Source organism: Delphinus delphis, chromosome 20, assembly GCF_949987515.2.
Source record: "Delphinus delphis chromosome 20, mDelDel1.2, whole genome shotgun sequence".
In the NCBI taxonomy this organism is placed as follows: domain Eukaryota; kingdom Metazoa; phylum Chordata; class Mammalia; order Artiodactyla; family Delphinidae; genus Delphinus; species Delphinus delphis.
This window is the reverse complement of record NC_082702.1, coordinates 32,203,546-32,219,681: the sequence shown is the minus strand read 5'-3', so window position 1 is coordinate 32,219,681 and position 16,136 is coordinate 32,203,546. Positions and strand designations below refer to the sequence as shown.

The window sequence follows — 16,136 nt, the reverse complement described above, 5'->3', positions numbered from 1 at the left end:
GAAATGGCCGCCCAGTCCATCTGCTGGGCCAAAGGGGAAACTGAGGCCCAGGTGAGGAACCATTCCTGGTGGTTCCAAAAGCTCAAAGAGAGAAATCTGGAAACGGGCCGACGCCCCCATTCCCCTTCTGGTCACTGGCCTCTGTCAGCATTTCCCTCCCACTGCTAAGGTTCATGGCCACCCTGGGAGTCAGGAAGCTTCGGATGGCCCAGGGCACCCCCCCACACCCTCCGCGGAGCGGGGATCCCCGTCTTCCCTCATCCCTCCAACGTGAACAGATGATTCCCAAGTCACAGATGCTGGAAGGATTTCACAACCTAATGAGGACAAGCGATGACAGCAACAATAACAAGAGTAATAATAATAATGATTACATTCACTGACCATTTACTACATTCCAGACCCTTCCCTGGCACTGTCGCCACGGTGCCACAGGAAAACGTGTTGCTCAGACCAGCACCTGACACTTGATGAGCCCTCGGTCAATATTCATGGTGAATGTGGTGATGCAGAAGGAAGAGATATGAAGCCCAGAGAAGGGAGTTAACTCGCCCAAGATGACACAGCTGGGAAGTGGCAGAGATGGGGTGGGAGCCCAGGTGGTCCGGCTCCACAGCCCGCTGTCCTAAGCACTCATGAATTCAGCCTCCCTAGGGGGACCACGAAACAAGGGAGCAGAAAAAGGATGGGGTGGAAAGGATCCGGGAAAGGATGGGGATTCCCTTACATGCATGTCTTTGGGCAAGTCACCACCTCTAGGGTTCAGTTTCCCCAAGGTCTGTCCTTCAGGGCTGGGCCAGCTGTTCACTGGGGCAGCCTCAGCTGTTCCCCGGGGTCCAGGCCAGCCAGACAGCAGTCACCCACCCATTCACACACACACACACATGCCACAGAGGGTGCTGGCCTGCAGGGCACAGATGGAGGGTCAGTGGCGCTACTTTGCGGTTGGCACGGGCTTGCTGAGCTGGATGTCCAAGCAAGGGATGGAGAAGCCTGGAGCCAGCTGCCACCCTGGCCACCCAGGAAAGGCCTATGCGGTGGCCTGGCCGGGGCAGGAGTTGCTTGCCAAGCTCTGCCTGCTCTCTCACCATCAGGCTGCTCAGAGACATGCTGTGTGCTGGGCACTGTGCTAGGCTCCAGAGGGTGGAGACAACCCTGGCTCACGTGGTGGTGACACCAGACAGTCAGTTATCAGCACCGTAGAGCCCCAGAGGGCTCTGAGAGTCAGAGGAGAGAAACCAAATAAGTTATTATTAATTACAACACTACCTCTTATTAGCCTCGATACGTCTATGGGATTGATACCAGGGGCTGTGTCCATAGGGTTCACTGTCTAAGACCTCTGCTCTCTGTGGATCCTTCTCACTGTATCCTCCCAACTCTGTAGGCTGGTCCCACTGGTATGTCAGAGACACAGCTGGTCTGCGGCTGGACCTCCAGACCTGTGGGCTCTAACCAAGCACCTACCAGGTGCCAGGCCCCTGCCAGGTTCATCACATTCGTCATCTCCTCTGCCTCTCAAGACAGCTGCTATCCTGCTCCACAGAAGAGGAAGGAGGCACAGAGAGGGCGAGGACCTTGCCCTCACCTTTCAGGGTCAGAGCCAGGGTTTGAACCAGGCTCGTCGGCCCTTGAGCCCCAGCTGGGTCTTGAAGAAGCGGTTTCAGTGAACAGAGACCAGCAGGAAGGGCATTCTGGGTAGAGGGAACGGCATCAACAGAGGGGGAGAGGTGGGACATGGGAGACATCCTTGGAAGGAAGTAGGATCTAATTAGGGGGCTAAGGGCAGATGGCAGATTCTGAAAGCATGGAGTTTGCCTTTGATGGTATTTCGTCAAAGTTGCTGAGAAGCACTCAGAATGGTCCACAGACCTATGGCATGACCAGAGAAGTTGTCAGAAATCCAGCATCTCAGGTGTGTCCCAGACCTGGTGAATCAGAATATGTATCTGAACAAGATCCCAGGTGGTTCCAGCATTTGTTTTTTTGCCACATCGCATGGCATGTGGGATCTTAGTTCCCCAACCAGGGATCGAACTAGTGTCCCCTGCAGTGGAAGCATGGACCACTGGACTGCCAGGGAAGTCCCCCAGCATTTGTTAAAGCAGGAGAAACTTTGGTCTACTCTAGGGGCTGTACCAGCAATGATGGGATGGGATGGGATGTGGAGGGGAGGCCAGGACCCAGCGGGGGCACTGGAGAAGATGGAGGTGGGTGGGAGGCTAGGGGGGAGACTTTGGTCCAAGAAACCAGAAGCAGGGCTAGGACCTCTTCTCACATGTGAGGGGGGATGTCAGAAACTGCCCTCAAGTATGTGAGGGGATGGGACGGGGTACAGATCTGGAAGACAGGCACAGTGGAATGGGGGTACCCTTGCGACATATTGGGGAACCCTCTGAAAGGCAACTGGAAACACATCGCTAGGACTCAAGGGTGAAGAGCTGGGGTCCCCCAAGCCCAGGGAAGGTCATAGACATTACTGGCTGGTGACGGTGACCAGAGATGGGGTGGAGAGTGCAGAAAGTTGCAGAAAGGTCTTCATTTGAAGGGATGGAGGAGAGGGGGTAATGTTACCACCTGGAGGTTGGTTCAGACTCTGGGCTCAGGCCAATGGGCTTCTGCTCGGCTCTGCCAGCCGGGGTGACTCAGGCAGCATCTCTCTAGCCATCCGCTGTCTCACTGTCAAGTGGGGATAATAACAGCACCACCAATAGTAAAAATGAGGCCACGTACGTAAAGCTCATGGCCTAGCCCTGGCACAAATGCGTGCTCTGATGTATTGTAAGGGCTTTGCTGTTCAGAGCAGCCTGAGAAGGAGACAGAGAGGGGGCTGCCAGGGCGGTGGGAGGGCGTGTGTTCCCCGGGACAGGAGGGAGGACGGGACATCCGTGGTGGCCACTGTGACAGAGGCTTGGGCAAGTGGGAAGACACAGCAGGGCTTCTTCCTGGAGGCCTCACCCTTTTCCATCTCTGACTCTCCAGCCTGGGCAGCCTTGCAACCAGTGAAGAGCTGTGCCCACCTGCAGGAAGAGTCATGGGCAACCACTGCCTGTGTGTAGGTGGGTTTTCATTGGACAAGAGCTGTTCGAGTTCAGGCTTCTCCCTTGCAAGCTGAGTGGTCTTGTAAATCACTGAGCACCACGACTGGCACACAGTAGGTGCTCAACAAATGTTGGCCAATGTCATGATTATCATCAAGTCAACACAAATGTCAAGGGCCCAGCACTCCGCCATTGACAAAGCCCTTTCATGGCCAGTGTCTCCTCTACAAACTGTGATGACTGATCCCACTTAACAGAGATGGAAACCGAGGCACAGAGAGAGAACTTTCCCAAAGCCTCACAGCACATCAGCAGCAGAGCCAGGATTCGAACCCTTGTCTTGTGACCCAGACTACGTGCTTTGTGGCCAATGCTCCCAGCCACCTCCCAGTACATTCCCGTGGGAAAGCCTCCTGGCCGCAGGCGCGGGGGCAGCCGCAGTCCCATGATAACACCATCACAGCCGTCCCAGGCCCGGGGGATGGCAATGCCCATGTGACTCAGCTGCCCTCACAAAGGGAACTGTGTGCCCGGTGCCTCAGGCCTGCCGCCCTTACCCACCACCCATCCCCCAGCTGCAGAAGGAGCGGGGAGCCTGACATATCCAAGACGCAGGGAGAATTAGAGGCACCATCAGCCAACAGGACAAGTCTAATGGAGATTCAAGCCCAGGCTTGGGGTGCAGGAGGCTGGTGCCAGCCCCGGTGATGGAATGAAGGGCCAGGCGAGCAGAAGGGCAGAGACCGCCCAGGTCCAAGCCGGTTTTCTGAGGCCTTATTTGGAGCTCCAAGGACAGACTCAACCCCATTGGCTCTCTCGGGGGTGGAGTCCAGGCAGGTGCCCCACCCACGTTTACCTGCATCAGGTTTCAAAAGTACTGGGGCTTGTGGTCTGGGCTCCTGTCCCCAGCACTGACCTCTCTCCACCCCTTCCCCCTGAAGGCTTCAGACTCAGAGCCCATGCACCACTGTTGAGCTCTTACTGTGTACAACACAAGTGACTTGCATTTTCTCCCATGATCCTGCCCAGGAAGCCTTGCCTCTTTTGCTGAAGGAAGAGACAGGCTCAGAGAGGGAGGGCATCCAGCCCAAGGTCACACAGGATCTGACTTCAAGGCTTCCTTCCTCCCCCAATACCCTCTTCCTGGTTCCAGTGACCACATGCCTACAAGAAGTGTCCTTGGACCTGCCCCAGACAGGCAGGCAAACAGACAGACATCCCCCAAACCCCACGGTCACCCTGTTCCTGCCCAGGAACATTATTCAGGGCCTTAGACAAAGTTCAGGTTGGCTGGGTCTCCAAGGGCCACCCCTGCTGACCTTTCCGGGAGGCGGGCATGGCTGGGTGCCCAGCTACCCAAGATAGAAGGTAGACAGGGTGGCCGCCTGCTCTTCCTAGGTATGACGGAATGTCTGACCTCAGCCCAGCCCCTCAAGTACACTTGGCAGGAAGGTTGAATCCAGCCAGAACAGGCCACACTCCTGCCTCCCAGCCTTCAGAAGCCCCTGATCCCAGGGCAAGGGAAGGCCCACCAACTACAGGCCACAAGCCCTCTCCACAACCCCACTCCCATGCCACTGGCCTGGACCACCCTTACTGCAGGAAGCAGGCACAGAACCGGGTACCCAGAGGCCTGGGTTCCTCAGGTGAGACCCTAACCATCTGTAAACATAGGGTGCCCCTTTGCAGCGCAGGGGATTGGAGCCCGTGGGCTGGGTGGTGCTTCACCACTCAGTCACTGAAGCTAAAAGTGCAGCCCTTCCTTGGGGTGTGACATCTGGGAGAACCACTCTTCCCAAGGGGACCCCTGGGGCTCTGCTCAGAGGCAGGTTTGCCTGGAGGAGACCCGGTGGCTGGGTTTGGGAGGCTCCAAACTGCCCCTCATCACCCCACCCCCCCAGATTCCTCCCAGCATTGCCCCCAAAGTCCTCCAAACAGCACTGCATGGGACGTGGCATCAAACTGTCCAGATATGAGCTTCTGAGCCTCAGTGTCCAAGGGTGTAAAATGGGGCTGTGCGGGCTTGTCTGCGGCCAGGGCCTCCGGGGAGTAACAGGTACCATCATTATCCCAGGCTCTCTTTTCAATGCAGATGCCCCCCGTGGGAGGAGCAGAAGAGGCTTCTAACTCCTCCATAGGAGCCTCCCTTCCTGAACATGAGGGCCCAGACAGGCCATCCCAGCTGCCGCCGACGTCTCTGTGGTTGTGCCCCTTCTGTCAGTGCCCCCCACCCCAGCCCTGGCCCTTGAGGTTTGGGTGGCGGCTGCTCAGATGCCCAAGACTTGGGCCAGGTGGCTCTGGTCAGGGGTGAGGCACCGCCACGCCCATGCCAAGGGAGGCAAATGAGGCCCAGAGAGGTTGAGCGACTACCCACCAGGTGGCACAGCAGTGGGCAAAGATGGCAGGTCTTGTTTTGTCTTGGGGTGACAATGTGCCATCTCGCTTGAATGTCACAGGCTTCCCAGGGCCCAGGCTCTCGACTCTGACGTCCCCATGTGTCCCACTGCCACTCCCGCCCCCCACTACCCACACACACATTCACTGGCGCCCGGCACAGGAAACACACCTGGGAGTCATAAAAAGGGTGCCTCAGTGTGCTCACCTGGCAACCGGGGCGGCCATCACTTCTCTTTTGGTGAAATAAAGAGTCGTGTGTACTTTGTGGAAAGGCCAGCCTCGCCCCCAGAGACACCCCCAGCGCCTCTCAGAAGCACTGCTTCCCGCCTGTGCGTCTGGCCCGGCAGCCAAGGAGCGCCCCCGGGGTCTCCCCATAGGTGCTGGGGCGCAGATGGCTTAGGAGGCGTAATGGGGCAAGGATGACAGACACTCATTAGCAGCGGAGGCCTAAGCAACAGAGGGAACACGGGGGGCCCATTTTGCTACCGCAATGCCCCAGGGAGCCAAGTGGGTAGGGGCAGAGCTGGCCAGGCGCCAGGCCCCCACCCCACCCGCCCTAGCCACCCATCTCTGTCTGGCTGCCGAGTGGAGCCAGGAGCCTGGGTGTGTGGGGGCGGAGGTGGGGCTGGAAGGCTGCCGCTCCTGTCTTTGTTTTCAGACCTCTGCTCCCGCCACCTCGGGCCAGGTAGATAAGGAACCAGCCCAGAGACCGCAGGCCTGGCTGAAGTTCCCACAGCGGGCACCGGCAGGGCCGGCCCTTTCCTCAGGACGGCGGCCCTCACCCTGGTGTGTCCTGGGCCGCCACCTAGGAGTCGCCTGACGGAGGCCTGGCCCGGGTCAGCAAGCGGCCATTTGGGGAACCGCTTGCCTTTCGCCTCCGGCCTCTGGCAGCCACGGCCGGGAGGGCCGCGCTGCGGGCTGGGGGAGCCGCGGAGAGGCGGAGGGACCCCGTGCTGGCCAGAGGAGCAGGTACAGCCCCAGGCCTGGGCCCTGTTCCCTTTCACCTGGGGAGGCCGCCCTCCTGCTCCTTGTCAAAAGCCAAACGACCTGCGCCACCAGCTCCCAAACCCGTTTTCCGTGGGACCCCTGGTGGAAACAGGCTCTGGGCGCCGGGGGCACGCCTCCCGCCTCCCCGTCCAAGCACCCAGGTCTGCAGCCTCCCCTCAGTCCCCTCCCTTCGGCAGTCTCCTCATCCGAGCACAGAGAGCACAGCTCACACCCTGCGCCCTTCCCTGTGCCAACGTAAGCACCACGTGAGCATGGCCGCCCACACTCGGAGCGCCAAGGGGTGACCCCGCGACAGCCTCGGCCTCCACATCAGCGCAGAAGCCTGAGGCCTTGCCGGGCCTCACACATGCCTTCAGGCGTGGAACGAGACCGGGGGTCGGCCAAGGTCGAGCGCGCCAGGCTGGGAGCCACACTCCCCCAACCTCTTCCTCCCTGGCACGAACAGCAGCTTCTTACCTTCGGGTCTGGGCAGGCCCCGGCTGGACTCTACCTGCGCCGCCTGTCCCGCTTCCACCTCCTCCCAGGGCTCACAGGCACCCGACCTGAGCTCGTCCGGGCCCGGCGGCCCCAGGTGTGGCTCCGCCTGCCCGTGTTGCCCGATTTCCGGTGGCCTCACAGCTCCCGCCTCCCTCTCTCATTCCTGCGTTTCCCTGCAGGAGCGGACCTGGCCCCTTGGGTGCTGCATGCCCCAAACCCTCACCTCAGCCCTTAATGGGCTTTCAGCACCCCTACCCAGGGACCCCTGGGCTGCTGGCCCAGCGTGGCCCCCGGAAGGGCTCTGAGTGCCCGCCTCCCCAGGGCTGGTGGGCGTGGCTGCCCCACCGCCATATGCAATCACCAACTCTGCGAGCTTCCACCTGCCTCCTCCGTGCTCAGGCCCCACCTGAAGCCTGGCCCCAGACTCACCTGCCTGCAAGATAAACAAGCCAGCAGCCAGCATCTACTTAGAGGCAGGAGGCGAGGGTGGAGTGCGGGGGTGTGATGGGGGCCGGGGGGCACGGTCCCTGCTGTCAGAATGTTGAGCTGACACAGACGAAGGGAGGGGGCAAGAGTGGAAGCTTCTTCCTTGGCAGGGATTGCGGGCAGCTGCTCCAAGTATCCCGGGGTGCAGAGGGGAGTGGTCCAGGGAGGCTCTGCCTCACGCACGACGTCCCCACGGAGCCTCTGAGTACACCCTTCCCAGCCTCCTCCTGGACCACTTGCCCCCCCAGCCCTGCCTGCCCAGCCCCTGCATCGCCCTTGAGGCCTCACCCGAGACCAGTAGTTCTCCTGGGGAGCTTTTCAAAGTTCTCACTCCACGTACCCATTCCCCCAGGTGGCTCTGATTCCCACCCCCACCACCAGTACCCATAGTATTAAGAACTGAGCCACCCGTTCTTCTTCCAAGAAGCCATCCAGGCAGTTGTTGATTCATTTGGCAAAGCCTGTACCAGGAGCCACTGTGGGCTGGCCCCAGGCTAGGCACTGACGTACATAATTGCAACCTTGAGAGCCTTCCCTCGCCTCCCCTGCCAACACACACCATGTCTCCCACAGTCCCCTGGGTTCCCCCTCACCTGGGGCCCATCCCCTAGTGTGAGAGTCATTTCTTTCCTAGCCCGTGTGCCCTGCCAGATCGTCAAAGCCACGCCCCAGCCCAGGGCCTGGTGGGTGACTGGTGGGTGAAGGAGAAAATGTGGGGAGAAGGAACGGATGATGGATGGACAGAAGGCTGGACAGGTGGATAGATTCAGCCATGCATTTAAGAGAGTGCCTACTGAGGGCCTACTGTGTACCAGGCACTGTTCTAGGCACTGGGGACACAGCAGCAAACAAAACACAAAAATCTCTGCCCTCTTAGAGCTGTGGGAGACAGATAATAAATTAAATAAGGAAATAAATATGAAATATATCCAGTGGTAAGAACTATGGAGCAAAACAAAGCAAGGGAGGCAGAGAGAAGGATGGAGGAGAGAGGGTTGGTTTAGATTTTCTTGGAGAAGGTGACACTTGACACATGTGACAAGGGAGGTAGACTTTGCGATGTCTGGAGGGAGAGCATTCCAGGTAGCAGGAACAGCACATGCAAAGGCCCTGTGGTAGGTGGCTGCTTGGTGTGTTTAAGGAAAAAAGAGGATCCGGGCATGGCTGAATGAAGGGGTCGAGGTAAAGAGGAGCCCAGGGAGTTGAAGGAAGGATGGATGTACAGATGGACAGATGGGAACAAGGGTGGTGGACCTGGATCTGATGAAGTGTGGTAGAGCTCCAGCCCCCTGAGGGAGGGTTTGCCTCTTGGCCACAGCTCAGACTCATTCCTGGAGGCTAGCCCAGATCCCACGGCGGTTCCTTGTCCCCAGATCACCTCCCCAGTTCACCTGGGGAAATTTCCAACTGCTGATACGGCCTCTGCTCTGCCCATGGGCATGGGTGCCTGCTCTGCTCAGCAGGAAGCTGTGCCCCTACCCCCATGGCTGAGCACAGATGCGGGCACCAGGAGAGAAGTGGGGTGTCAGAGAGAAACAGGCCTTTAGGAAGAGGGCCTGACCCCTGAAACCCTGGAGTTTCCCCAGTGTCCTGAGAGCTGTGCCCATGGCCCCAGAGATGACACCCACCCCAGTAAGGACACCAAGGGAGTCCCACTGACTTCCTGTATACCCGCTGGTGACTCCCCCACTCCTGACACCCACACTCCATCCCCCCACCCTATGCCACTCTGCCCCCAGGGCCCTGGCCAGTGATGCAATCACCAGGCTCTGTCAGGTGAGCAGGAGGGGCTGGGGCTGCAGCCCCGGGCTGGGCCCTCATTCGCTGGGTGCACTTGGGGAGGTTGCTTAACCTCTGTGCCTCAGGTCATCTATGAAATGAAAACACATGCCTTCGCCCTTCTTGTCTTCCAGAGGCCAAGGGAGGAAAGGGGATAGATGGGTCAGGAAAGTGCCCTGGGAAAGACACCTGTCAGAGCAGGTCTGAGGAGCATTGGTGGGGCTGGGGGCTTGGTCTCTAGGAGCCCCATCCAGGACCTGTGGATTATCCCATCAACTCCTCGCCACACCCTTTGAGGCAGGAGCCACTTTTTAATGTGAGTTTTACAGATAAAGGTGGGGTTGGGGTGGGGGGAGTGTTAAGTAACACATCTGAGGTCATAGGCAGGCAGTCTGATCCAGGACTGGGGCCCTTTATCTGACCCTGGGCGAGCCCAGCCTCCCTCTGCTCCCCCCACCCCCACTCAGAGGGGAGCCTCAGGACATGCGGGCCCTTTCCTTTAAGGAGGAAGTGTGGAAGGGTGTGAAGGGCTCCAGCTGTGACCTCCCATGCTTTAGCAGGACCTCAGGCTCGGTCTCCAAGCTCCCTCTGAGAGCTAGTGCTGCCCACAACGGAGAGAGTGAGCTCCCCGTCCCCAGGGGAAACCAAGGAGGTGCTCAGCTGGAGTGTTGCAGAGAAGACACCTGCCACATCTGTGAGGAGGACTCAGTGGTCTCTAAAATCATTTTCTAATCACAGGTTAATTCATGTGGGCCATTTTTTACTAATTCATGTACTTATTCACTAAATTGATATTTGCAGAATAACTGCTGGGTGCCAGGACCTTCTTCACGTTTTTAAAAACAAACTGCCGGGCTCCCCTGGTGGCGCAGTGGTTGAGAGTCCGCCTGCTGATGCAGGGGACACGGGTTCGTGCCCCGGTCCGCATGCCGCCGAGCGGCTGGACCCATGAGCCATGGCCACTGAGCCTGCGCGTCCGGAGCCTGTGCTCCGCAATGGGAGAGGCCACAACAGAGAGAGGCCCACGTGCCGCAAACAAACACACAAACAAACAAAAACAAACTGCTAACAGGGCAGGCAGCAGCGCTGTGATTGGGCGTCGGGCTCTAGAGCAGACTGCCTGGGTGAGGCATCCCAGTTCCACTTGCCTCCCTTAGCCTTGGTTTGCTTATCTGCAAAATGGGGGTGATAGCGGTATCAGTCCATGAGGATTAAATGAGAAAATGCTGAGTGCTTCCAACAGTGGCTGGGACATGGTAAGGGCTAAGTCAATGTTGGCCATATCCAAATGCAGAGGGGAATTGAAGCTACTGACCTTATAAAGCCCCTTCTGGTCTTCACTGTGGCCTCTGTATTGAACGGAGTTGGCCTCTTCCTCCTTTTTGGCCACATCTGGAAGAAGGTGACCTCCCCGGCCAGATGTGGGTGTACAAGCCCACAGCCCTCACTGTGCTGGGATGGGCGGAGAGATAGCCAAGGGCATTACCCTGCTTCCCGTGAGGAGTTCATTCTGCGCCACCTGCATCCTTGGTCACACACCTTCCAGGTTCTGTCTGTACCTGCTCAACCGTCTGCACACAGTCTGAGGATCAGGAGACCTGCTTCCAGTCCTGGGTCTGCCACTCACTGGCCCTGTGACGCTGCACAGGTCAGGGCCCTTCTCTGAGCCTCAGTGTTCCCGTCTGTGTCATGGGGACAGTAAGTGGACCCATGCTGCAATGTTTTCAAATGACTCACATGAGGAGACTTGGGGCAGGGAACCACTTTGCCAACCAAAAGACTCATTTCACCATCCCAGTAACTCTGACAAGTGTCTGTCCCCATTTTACAGATGAGACCAAGGGCAGAGAGAAAAATTTGCTCATAGCCCATGTGTTTCTGTGGCATCAGGCCACATCTTTGGCATTCCGTGACAGCAGAAGCTGTCCTTGTGTAGTCTCAGGGGTCCTCTCTGGGTTGACCCTGTGTCAAGGTGACTGAGTTCTAGGGCAACTGAGTCACCTTTTCCTGGGGTCCCGCCACATCTCCTCGGAGTCAGCACTCCCTGTGTAGCAACCAAACACAGGAAATGGGTACAAACCCGACGTCAAGACTACAGGGGCAGCAGCTGTGGGCCTAGAACAGCTCATGCCGGGCCTGTGTCTGGGAGAAGCTTGGAGGGCATCTCATCACAGCCCCAGCACGGCCCTGACCTGCCCATGGGTCTCTTATAGGGATCGGGTGTCCCTCGTCTCTCCTGATCGCCCACCCCATCTCTGCCCAGACAAATCCCTCCCACCCGCCCCTATAACCCAGTTCAAATGCCCCCTCTTCCAAGAAACCCTCTTGGAGTTATCCCATCCTTCCCTACGGGAAGTCAGCCTCTGAACCTCTGTTGGGAAGGGGGACGTTTTACCTCTGCTCCTCTTGAGTTCTTGTGGCTGGACTAATCATAAAATTGACACAAGACATTAATAGGAGAAACAGAAACAAAATTTAATTTGTGTGCAGGGAGATCTCAGAAATGGGACCCAAGGGACTTCCCTGGCGGACCAGAGGTTAAGACTCCATGCTTCCACTGCAGGGGGCGTGGGTTTGATCCCTGGTCGGGATACTAAGATCCCGCATGCCACACGGCGTGGCCAAAAAAAAAATAAAAATGGGACCCAAGAAATGGCCAAAGCTGGCAGCTTTTATACTTTTTAGACAGAGAAGCAATAAATTTGTGAGGAATTGACAGGATAAAGAAACTTAGGTTTGGGCACTTAATTAGTGAAGAATCTAAACAGAGTTTGGGCTTGGGGCAGTAAATTAGTAAAGAAGTAACAAGGTTTGTTTGTGCAGGCTTCTTGGCCCCAAATTCTCCCTCTGGCGATAAGGCTGTCCTTACTCCTCCAGATGCAGGAAGGGCACTGTTCACATGAGAGAATTGTTTCCTGCTTTTCAGGGGAACAGAGGAGGGTCAGAGCTTCCTTCTTGCATCGGCTGCTTCTCAAGCAACTTCAATTCAAAATAATCAATATGCCATTGTGACGTATTCGGGGCAGCCTTCCCTGAGCCCTGACATCTCAAAAGTCCTGCAGCACTTTATCTACAAGAATATTACCATCCAACTCTCCTGAGCACCTCCGTGCCAGGCCCCTTCCTTAAACTCTGCATGGACTGATTCATTTCATCCCCATAACGATCCTACGGAGGGGTGCTATTACAGACGAGGAGGCTGAGGCCCAAAGAGATTTAGTGACCTACCCCAGAACACAGCGCCAGTAAGTACCAGAGCCAGCATTTGAACCCGTATCTGTGTTGGACCATGATTTGTCTCTTTCAGGCAGCTTCTCAGTAAATGCATTTCATTCATTCATTCAACAAACATTTTCCAAGTGCCCACTAAGTGCCAGGCCTCACCCTGGGCTCTGTGGACATGAGACAGACACCACCCCTGCCCTCATGGAGTTTATAGCGTGATGGGGTGAGGAATTTTTAAAAAATCAATGATGTAATTAATGAATCAAGTAATTCAAGAAGTATGAAGAAAAATAATTACATAAAATGTAAGGGCAATGAAGAAAGCAAACCAAAAAACATAGGGGCAGAGATGGCATGCAACAGGGAACCTGCTTTAGCCAGGTAATCAGGGAAGGCTTCTTGGAGAAGGTGACATTTGTTACAAAGTCCTGATGGATGAGGAAGAGCCAACCTTGGAAAGAGTGGGTCTGGGGCACAGTGTACCAGGCAGAAGGAACAGCATGTACAAAGGCTCAGAGTGGGAAATGAGCTCAGAGCGTTGGGGAAACAGGCAGCTGGTAAGCGTGGCTGGAGCACTGGGGCAAGAGAGATGAGGCCAAAGAGGAGGGCTGTGAAGACAGGGCGGGAGGTGCAATCTTGATCCCAGAGCAGTAGAAAGTCATGGGTGGACTTAAGCAGGGGGTGAGGGCATCGATTTACATTTCAAGGAGAGTAGCTGTAGGATTAGGCTCTGCCCTGCCCAGGTCAAGGCTATTGGTCAAGGCTGGGTCAAGGGTCCTAACAGAGGTAAGCAGGCAGGAACCCTGCAGAAGTCCCCCAGGGCAGAGAGTGGGGCAGCCTCCCAACCCATCCAGGAGGAAGACACTGACTCTGGTCCACCCACAGTAGCTGGTTCCCACAGAGCTGGAAGGCAGGCATCTGTCCATCCATCAGCGGTCTGTCTGTCCATTTACCCATCAGCCCTCTGCAGCCTTGGGTCCAGAGATGGCCTCCTCTGCCCCTCACCAATAGCGAGCCCCGTGACCCCTGCAGTGGGAGCGTGGAAGTCCATAACTGATATTTTCATTTACATCAACATTTAAGACAAAACTGAAATGACAAAGACATGTTGGAACTTCACTTGTTCATCAACGACATGAGCCATTTTTTGCTGGATATGATAATAGTCCTCGCATCCTGGAATTCTTGCTGACTCATAAAAGCTTTTGAATACACTGCTGAATGGGATAACAGTTTTCTGTTGTTTTGTGCTATTCACGAGATAACAACCACAGATGTGACACACTGGATTGAATGTGCCTTACTAACAATTTGCCCACTTCCTTAAGTCTATCTAGACAATCAACAAAATGATATATCAAGTCCTGATTTGCAGCATCTGCAGATTTCCGTGGTATAAATACTCCCACTATGGCCAGTTCCAAGATGCAAGCATTGAACGTGGAACCGGAGAAAAGATGTGCTGCGGCTCACTATTCTATAGCATTTCTACTGTACCAGTGTGATGGATGTCAAAAACCACAAGAACATAGATTGCTCACTTGCTGAGGCTGCCACGACTAAGTACCACAGACTGAGCAGCTTAAACAACAGAAATGTATCGTCTCACAGTTCTGGAAGCTGGAAGTCCAAGATCAAGGTGTCGACAGGGCTGGTTCCTTCTGATGGCTGTGAGAAGGGATCTGTTCTATGCCTTTCTCCTAGCTTCCGGTGGTTTACTGTCTATCTTTGGTGTTCCCTGGTTTGTGGAAGCCTCACCCTGATCTCTGCCTTTATATGACATTCTCCCTGTGTGTGTCTGTGTCCAAATGACTCCCTTTTAGAAGAACACCAGTCATATTGGATTAGGGCCCACCCTAATGACCTCATATTAACTTGTTTCCTCTGTAAAGACCCCCATCTCCAAATAAGATCACATTTTCAAGTACTGAAGGTTAGGATTCCGACCTATGAATTGGGGGAAGGACACAATTCCACAAACCCATAACAATAGATAATGGCAAAATGTGGCATAATAATTAGAAATGAGTATATTTTGAATATTTATTACTATTTTGATTATAATTTTAAGTTTTTACAATTTAAGTCTTAACAACGGCTGTGTTTCACCACCAATAACCGGCTCTTGCGAGCCCGTACGGATAGGCTCCAGCTCACCAGTGGCCCTCACCTCCCTTCAGCCCTGTCCCAAGTCCCCAGCCGACCTCCCTGCAGGCTCAGATGAGGGACAGGTCAGGAAAGCTGGGTCTAAGTCCTGAACATACCCTCTGAGGAACCCTGAGAGCCTGGTCTCTCCTTACCAGGAAGGGGTCCTGAGGGAAGGGTGCTCCAGTGACAAGCTGTGGTCTCAGGGCCGCCCAACACAACCACCCAAGAGCTGGAAACAGTCCAAGGGCCCAGCACCGGGAAATGGATCCGAAAGCACAGCCCAGCTCTGCCCCTCCTAGGGCGACCAACGATCTCTATTTGCCCCGGCCTGTTCCTGCCTTAGCACTGAACGTTCTGGGCCCCAGGAAATGCCTCGGTCCCTGACAAACCAGGCATTTGGCCATCCCCACCTCATGGTCATATGGTCAGGGCCAAAAAAAAAAAGCTTATAAATACTAAATTCAGTGAAAATAAGCAGAAAACAAAAGTGGCATCTCTACCCATCCCAAGGACCTGTTTCTCTGCTCTGAGGCAGGGCTGGTACCCAGGGGCTACTCAGAACTACTCTGAAGAGCCAGTGGTATCAAATTTGTGTCTCTGGGTCCAGCTTCCAGATAGCAGAGATGTGGGGAAAGGAGAGGCAACCCTGAGGGGTGGGTAAGCGCGGGACGCTGGAGCCAGTTCAATCCCAGCTCTACCACACACTTGCTGTGTGACCTTGGGAAGGTAACCTAACAGCCTTGTGCCTCAGTGTCTCCATCTATAAACTGTTCCTACCACCTTGGTTTGTGCAGCTTCAGTGACAGCAACCACAGATAGCACAGTACCCGGCATGCGGCAAGCACTTAGGCAGCGCTGTCAGAAAGCAAAGCCAGTTGGAAGGATTGTGGGTATTTTTTTCCATTTTAGAATTATTTCCATTAGGGCTGTTCTAAGGTTGTTTGCGCAATGCAATCAAAACAAAACGAAAACCATAGGTATCTATGTACATAGCTGTATACGAATAGAGCCTGAAACCAAATGTTACACTGTGGAGGGGTGTGTGATGGGGGCTGCTCCCAGGATGCTGCGGCTGGCCCCAAAGCGTGCCATTCCTGGAGGTATAGCTTTAGAACAGCTGATAGGAGATGCAGCTGGTCGCCTCTCTGAGGTTATGCTAACCCATGTCAGAACTAAAATCCTCAGCAAGCTGAGGAAATGGGAGGAGGTGAGCACGCACAGCTCCTGCATCAGAGAGAGTGTCTGTTGTTTCTGGGGAAGCCCAGCACAGGCACGACTCAGGCCCACCTGCACAGCTGACACAGGTTCCGTTCCCCTCAACACTGACGGCGCCTTGCAGCGAGAGGCCTCAGCAACTTAGGGCTGCTGTGGCCCCGGAGGGAGGAAAGTCCGCCCCTGTACACGGAGGGGGCAGCCATGCCCTCCCAATCTGCTTTCTCCCTCGTCTCTGAGCTCCTGTCCTAACATTAGATTTGCCTTGTGCAGGGTGGGGTGGGGGGAGGGGTGCCTCACTGCCAGCAGCCAATGACCCTGCACCTGCTCGAATCTGCCTCGGACTCTATGAGGCAGGCTCTG

The 16,136-nt window shown here is 55.7% G+C and overlaps 1 protein-coding gene across 1 annotated transcript in view; it reads right to left on the bottom strand.

Annotated features, from left to right (window-relative positions):
• The window catches only part of ADGRG1 (adhesion G protein-coupled receptor G1), a 40,414-nt gene extending 33,416 nt beyond the window's left edge, over nt 1-6,998 (bottom strand). The window contains exon 1 of the mRNA XM_059998825.1: nt 6,903-6,998. The gene's annotated coding sequence lies outside the window, so the exon portion shown is untranslated. The remainder of the gene's footprint in view (nt 1-6,902) is intronic.
• Between the last annotated feature and the right edge of the window lie 9,138 nt (nt 6,999-16,136).